Raw genomic sequence first — 7,836 nt, forward strand, 5'->3', positions numbered from 1 at the left:
TTTGAGTTTCTCAGATATGTTTCCATACCTGATTACACTGTTATGTAAATCTAATGCCGCTCCCGCCTGCGTTAGCAAGTCGAAACCTATTATGGCATCAAAAGTGTTGATAGTATCGAGTAAAAAAAATTGAGCCTTTAGGCCGAATATGCGAATAAAGCATTTTTCTTTAATATTACTGGAGCCATGAATGGAACTCACAGTGAAAGGGAGTCGACAGGCATTATGTTCTTCAGCTCCTTTAAAGGCTTTACATAACTCTTTGCCGCTCCAGTGTCTATTAGGATTCTTATATTTTTCCCCGCCAGCCCTCGCTCAATGAAGGGCAAGCGGGACCTTCCTCTAAAAAATTGACGAGGTCGTTACCGTCAAATGAGTCACTGTCATCGTCAATTGCATTTAGTGCGGCTGTGGCCGCGCTTTCATAATCTTGAGTTTCTCCCGCGCTTGCAGTTTGCTCAACGTTGTTAACCCGCTGGCGCCTTTGGCCAGTCATTCTCTCCGAAGAGTTTGGTCTTTTTAGGTTCTGCAAATTTTGGTATTGAGTGTTGTTTCCCTGTTTGAAACCCGTAGGATGTCGGACTTTAGAAGATGATGGATCAATGTCCATAGGTTCCAGGGATTGATTTTGCTTACCCTGATCTACCCAGTTCGGCTTTTTAAAGAAATGTGGATTTTTTTCTGGTCCGCGGTCGGCAACAGGATTTTTCCCTTGTTTCTCGGGCGCTCGGTGCTGGCCCTTGTGAAAATCAGTATTCTGATGTCTTTGCTCAGCTACTTTGGCATATGTGGCCGCGAAAATACTTCGTTCGATACTGGCCTCTGCCTCTCTAGCTAATGCCAGTGCTGCTGGCAGGTCTTTTGGCTGTGCTGGAAATACAACAGCCCTTAGTGATTTTTTTAGACCGGAAATGAATACGTGAAGGGCGTCAGCCCTAACTTCTGTATTGAGTAATGAAGCCCTTTCGTCGTCATGTGTCATGACAATTTTGTTTGTAACGAGGGTCAATTTTTGTTCGACTTCATCGTAGTACTGCATAAGTGTTTGGTCGCCCTGACGGACCGACTCAAGTCCCTGCCGTAATAGGCGCAAAGACTCGAAAAATTCGTAGGCATCAGTGGCGGATTGCCTCCATGCCACGTACTCATCTTGTATGCCAGTAAAATCTGGAATCGACTTCACTATATGTAATGGTGCTCCCGGTAGTACCTTTACCATCTGGTAAGATTCTAACTCTGGCGCTTCTATACGCAAGCTCTGAAGTTGTCGGTTAACGGCGTTGATCTGACCCGCGAATTCGGCTCTGAGCCTCTGTTCTTGGCTAGTTAATGCGGCCTGAATTAACGCCTCTATTTGTGTCGCGTTCATGGTTTCCGCGTAACTTTCGTGTTGTGCCCGTGCTGGTTGATATCTACGGGTATCTCGGATTAATTCTTCTTCACTGTCAAGTTCGCGTTTAGTTTCCCTATATTGGCCTGGAAAACTCATAAGGCGACTAATTTGTTGACACTAAACACACGTTATTGGGAGGCCGAATGTTTTAATTCGACAAATTAATTTTGTATATTATAATTTTATATTAATAACTGGGTGCTTGGCGTCCGAAGGAAAATTTTATTTAGGGACGGCCGATATTAATTCACTTTATTTGTAAGTCACCTTTTTAATTGCTTTATTCAAACTGTATATTTTTTGATTTTGGGTAAATAGTTTGTAGGGATTTTTATTTATTTTTCCCTGTATGTGTATTTGAAGTTTTAATGTATTAATTTTGATCAGCCCACTTACAGATTTTTGTGTCGCGGATTCGGTATTAAAGTTGGGTGCCAATTATGTTTTAGTTGTGCAGCCTCGCACTGTCCCTCGCCGCTGTCCGTGAGGGTGAAGAGTTGCGATCCAATTGCCACCGTGGCTGGTCCGGGGGAAGGGGTGAAGACGTAATTGCCACCGTGGCTGGCTGCTCATATGGATGTGCCGGGCGGTTGCCAATGGCTCTCTTTTCTCTTCTTACGAAGACTACATTGGGAGTAACTGACTCCGTTGCTAACGGCCCTTAAGGCTCGATAACCAATTTCAATTAATAGAATAAGTGTTGACGGCCACTGCCGGAGTTTTACATTCAAGCCAATGCTCTTTATTAAATGTCCAAATTAAAACTGAAAACATATATGACTTTACGTAAGCTATGCGCGGCCGGCAAGCCGACCGCTCGTGCAGCAAAGTGCTGACACTAGCAAAATCAACATAACTCACCATACCGTGCACCGCCAAGAACCAGGCGCGGCCCCTAAAGATGTTTATGCTGATTTTGCAACTAAACACTAGGGTGATCCAATAATCACCCAAGATCTGTATCGACTTATGATTACTCCTTAACAGTGTTAACATATATAGGCCTCCATTTACCGCTAGTTATCGGCGTCTCCTTGCCTCCTGGTCCAAAGTCCACGGTTTTACCGTTCGACCTTTTGCCCTCTGCGCACGGCAGACCCAATATCAGGGTCCAAAGTCCGGTGCCGTCCCGTTACTTCCAGCGGACTCTCCCTGTCCTTGTCTGGTGCTCAGTGCATAACTCTCTCTCGCCGCACTACCGTTACTACGGGCGAAGTCGCCGCGTAACTGGTAACTGGTGGGCCACTACTTGCATGCGCTTACTCTGCTTGCTTCTTAACTTGTGGGGCGTTATTCGACTCCTCACACCGGAACACCGCACGACACGTGCGGCTTGGCCATAGACATCTCATGTTCAACAAAGACGCCAAAAGGAGACGGATCCAGCAAATCTATATGGCCTGAGACTCCTACAACTAGCCCGTCGAACTTATACGACTCGGGAACGGAGCACGCCACGTGCGGCGTAGTGATTATCAACATTATGTCGGCACATATACGTGGAAGGGAATGAGGCCAGTCATCTGACTGCAGCTTCATAGCCTAACTAGCACGCGCCAAGCGCGGCATGGAGAAATTATCACTGACGAAATCCAGGACTCTGCGGATTTAGCGAGTTGTCCAAGGAAGATATTTACTTCGAGCTGTCTCCGGACTAAGGATTGCTGGAAGATGTTGTAAAATTTGGAAATGTGACAAAACAGTCAAATTTTTTTTGCTTTTGTTAACATAGCTTAGATTTGTGAATTAATTCTCTCAGTTTATGTTCTTGATCATATACTATATAATCATGTTATAAAACTCCAACCGTCCAAATCACACACGTTCAGCCCACTGTAAAAATCAATTTTCCTAATACCTTTACATAAAGTAGGTTGCTGCAGCATCTTCGATGGGCCCAACGAACCTGAGTAACGGAGTTAAAGGTAGGTGTATGAAAACCTTATATTGCATTTTCTGATTACAATATTTTTGGGGATTTGATTGGACGTATATATATATATATATAATTTACTTTGTATTTTAATCCGCTGTTGAATAATGATAATGTTAAGGAAAAATATCCCGTTAATAACTTGTTATTAATAACATGAAGTTAGAACAGATAAACTCACCGGAAGCGTAATTATGTGAAATATTTGAATACATAAATAACCTCAAATAAGGGATAACCGGAAAATTTCACACGTGTTATCAAGTCAGGGAGGCTACAGAACGGGGAGTGAATATCACTCAGCTTGATCTTGATCTACTTAGTCTTCAGAGTCCGTCCGCTTATCGAAAAAGCTGTTCACATTCCTATTTGTTTGGAACCTGTTAGATTACCGCTTAGTGCATTTACAACTTTTATTTGTTTTTTGTGACAGTGTTTATCATATAGAACGAGTTTAGTACCGAGCAATGCTAGAAGTGCACGACTCCGACTCTTCTATACGCTAGATGGAATATTTTCCGAATATCTGGTGCTGTCGAGTGCCAACGGCCCAACGGGCGGCACGCGGAACACTAAAAGAACAATAGGGTGGAATCGGTTAAAATTCTATGTTTTTAAAAATATTTCGCGCAGTAAATTAGCTATTGACATGATTCTTTCCAAATCGCTGAAATGAAATACTGTTGAGGACATTTCGCGCAGTATATAAGCTATTCCCATGAATCTTTCCCAATTTTATTTTTTGGTGCATACCTTGATCAGATAAATAAGACGTACCAATCAAACGGAATAGTAGGGTGAATCAGTCCAAATTTGATGTTTTTCAGGATATTTCGCGCAGTGTATAATTTCAAGTCTTATTTATTTACGCATACCTTGATCAGGGTAAAAGCGCTTGCCGATCGGACGTCTATATCTTACAGCTTCCATAGAAATATTTGTTACACTTTGTTACGGAACTGCATCTTTCCCGGAGGGCAGCGCCGGCTAGCCACGGAGTCCCAGGGCGGAGTACCCCCTATGCCCTGCAGTCCGAACAATCGATTACGGCTCATCAGACGTCTCACGTCACTAACTTGACGATTTATCATCTCTACCACAAAGCAAAACAAAACAAAGCTATATTTACATCAAAACTTTGACAATTGGACGAAATTTGGGCTTCGATGTCCTTGCCACGACGCACCCACCCAACCTTGGGTGCCCCAAAAAGGATGTAGGAGGCACGCCCCATCTCCGGCAGACCGGAGTCTATTCCTGGTGGATTAGGATCGGCTCATCTCCCCGCCCAAGGTTAATTACACAAACATCTCGGTAGCTTGTTCACATTTGGTCTTGGGCAAGTTTAATAAATAAATACATTCATTATTGATGCCTACTAATAATCTACTCTTTTCGTTAGAAACACTCAAGGCCGATCTCAAACCGTCGCCCAGATGAAAAGCGGTCAAAGCGGCAACAACCGAAGGGAAATTTTTAGACGCTTAATACTACAAGTGTCAGGCAAAAAAATCGCCGCACGGCACTAAATTGGAGGCGTTTGCCAACCGGGTCGCCTAATCCTGAGGAGCTCCAAGGGAAAAGAAAGGACGTGCTGAAATTGTAATAGGTAGTTGGACGCGCGGCCAGGGTCGGAATTAAGTCTCTAATTTTAGATTAGATTTCACAGTGAGTACTTGACAATCTGGACTAGGTGATATTACAAGAACAATGACTAAAGCTTATTCATTGCAGAGTTCCTCGTCGGATGTGGTTGAAACTGCAGCCAGAATGGAAAAATCGCTAGCGGCGAAAACCAGCGCGAGTCCGCACGGAGCCAATTGGTCCGGAGGATAGCGCAGCGTCCGCGTAAGAGGGGCCGGAGGCAGTGCGTCGGTGTACTTGGAGATGACCACGTGGCCAGCGCGGGCATTCGTTCCCGGAACGGACTCACTGAGGGAATCTCCGTATCTGGCCGTCTCGGAGGCAGTCGCTGTAGCTGCTGGCGCTGGAGGCTGCTGCTGCTGCGGCTGATGCTGCTGCGGCTGATGCTGCTGCGGCCAATGCTGCTGCGGCTGATGCTGCTGCGGCTGATGCTGCTGCGCCTGATGCTGCGGCGGCTAATGCTGCGGCGGCTAATGCTGCGGCGGCTAATGCTGCGGCGGCTGGTGGACGACGACCAGGTTAGCTCCGCCTGGTAAGTGTTCACTTCCCAAATCTTTTAATTTTCCGGGGCCCTCTAGATAGGGTCCCCGGTGGCTTTAATATTTACAAAAAACACTGTTATTCATAAGTTTATCGCAAATAAATAACCACTCACTTTAATTTATCTAAACACTAATAATGCACATATGAACTTATTTTTCCACGACTGTTCTCCTACGACTTATTGCAGCAACTAAAGCAAAACCCTGACCTACACCAAAGTCGTTCGCCATTTTCCCTCCCGCTCTCTCAAGATGGGTCAGCGAACGTATTCAAGGCTATTTAACCCAGTTAACGAGCGAACCGGGCTAAATTTAAATAGCTAAATCCTCTCCCGCTATCAATAGTAGTTGTCACCACCGAATCTTATCGATAGCGGGACCTGCTGACGTATCGGTTCGTTTTAGTATTTTCCAGACGGCTTCAACTGAAAATGCAACAACTTTTGTTATTCTTCTCGCTACTTTTGCAATTTCGGCAAAGTCTGCAAGGGTATTAAAACTTCGGCTTGCCGAAGTTATCTTTCATCCTCGTTAAATTTGATTTAAATCGAACGAATATAGCTCCCATGGCGTTATAAAAAAAAACGATCGAAAAATTGACCTGAAAATCATAAATATTGATTTTTTCTTGCAAAAGCATCAAGCGTATATAAACATTTGCTTGTTAAAGTTTGCTTCCTTTCTTGTTTTTAATTTGTAAAGGATTATAACACATTTTTTTTATTAAAGAACGTCATGACCAGCAGTTGTTCCCAAATGACTTGTTTATTAAAAACCGAAAAACACAGTTCTGTTTCATTATCACAAAATAATTATGTCTATAATAACCTTTCTTATTTTAATAATAATATGATATCACTATTAATTCTAATAAGAATAACTCCCAAAACCGAATTTTTAGAGAAAAGTGTGTTCTAGATCTAAAGTTTCATGACCTCAAAAGATATACATGGATCGAAAATAAAAAGAAGTCTATACTGGCGATTTTTAAAAATCGCTAATATGTGAACACAAAAACCTAATTTTGGCAATAATTTTTTAATTATTTTACTTAATGTATACGAAAAACGTAAATAGCACTTAAAATACCCTTTTAACGATATATAGCACGCAACCATAGCTTAAGTCGTTTAGAAGTTGTGGGCGTATGAAATCTAGCATTTTTATCAGTTTCCCGCTAAGCTAGCAAATTTTCCAAAAAGTAGAAGAAAAAAATTTTTCAGCTCGAGCTGCTTAATGCAGTAAAACTGGTTTCAGTTAAACCTTTTGATTGCTATATCATTTATTAAGATCGGACTATTCTTGGCTGACTTCGAATATTGCGGCTATATATTTATAAGTAGTCTCCTTGCGCACGCTTACCTGTGCTCATCGTCACTACATGTACTGCGGTCCATTGTGATAAAAGAGTTTTTATACTACCTCGTCGGCTGCTCATAAATGGAAAATTGCTGTATTTATCTTGTTTATTGAATATCTTTTTATCGCAGTACCGGATTAAGATAACTGTGATGTCGGCGGACGCGTTTTTTTTATCCGTTATCCCTTTTAAATTTATTTTCTGATCTTCAAAAATATCTTTCATCTCATCATCACACTCTTCGTCAGTAGAGACATTTGATTTCATGTCGGCGCACACTAAGAGTGTGTGGATGTTGGTATGAGTGTATAGGTATACAGTCTCTGGAATTTCACCAGAAGACTAATTTCATCATTATAGTAATATTGCATCAGCCTCTAACTGTGCTGTGATTGGTTGTCTGCATTTTGTCGCTTTTAGCGGGGCGACAGCGTAGTGTCGCTGTCGCCGAGTGTGGTTCGGTGGTAAGCACAGAAAGAAGAAGGGACGACGCTGGCAGTTGCGTTTAGGATTTCGTGCGTGTGAAACCGAAACTCGCTGCGCTATTACAATGGCGGAAAATAATAACACAGCTGCAACATCAGAAGTGGGATCTGGGTCGCTACCTAATGAATCAGATGGACCATGGCGAATTTTAATGGAAATGCTAAATAAAAATTTGATCGAGCTTATCAAAGCTGTACAATTAGAGACACCTGAAACAACAAATAAAAAAACAATTGTGCTACCAAAATTCAACGCGGACCTTGATGGCGCCGACGCATCGGCGTGGTCTTCTACAGTAAATTTAATTTTGGCAGAAAATTCCGTAAAAAGCAGCGCGTTGGTGATGGCCTTGAGTGCATTGTTGGAAGGTAGTGCGTCGCAGTGGCTTGCACAAATATGTGAACCTGACATAACTTGGGACGAATTTAAAGAACTTTTCATGCAGCGTTTTGGCAGTGTAGAAACGCCAGCGGCTATG

At 42.8% G+C, this 7,836-nt stretch overlaps 1 long non-coding RNA gene across 1 annotated transcript; it reads left to right on the forward strand.

The window, feature by feature from the left end:
- The first annotated feature begins 4,389 nt into the window (after positions 1-4,389).
- On the forward strand, positions 4,390-5,951 carry LOC128265103 (uncharacterized). The gene is made up of 5 exons (XR_008268805.1): positions 4,390-4,619; positions 4,729-4,994; positions 5,061-5,502; positions 5,701-5,856; positions 5,928-5,951. It is a non-coding gene; the product is annotated as an uncharacterized LOC128265103 (long non-coding RNA).
- Positions 5,952-7,836: the final 1,885 nt, after the last annotated feature.

The sequence above is a fragment of the Drosophila gunungcola genome, unplaced genomic scaffold (assembly GCF_025200985.1).
Source record: "Drosophila gunungcola strain Sukarami unplaced genomic scaffold, Dgunungcola_SK_2 000094F, whole genome shotgun sequence".
NCBI lineage: Eukaryota > Metazoa > Arthropoda > Insecta > Diptera > Drosophilidae > Drosophila > Drosophila gunungcola.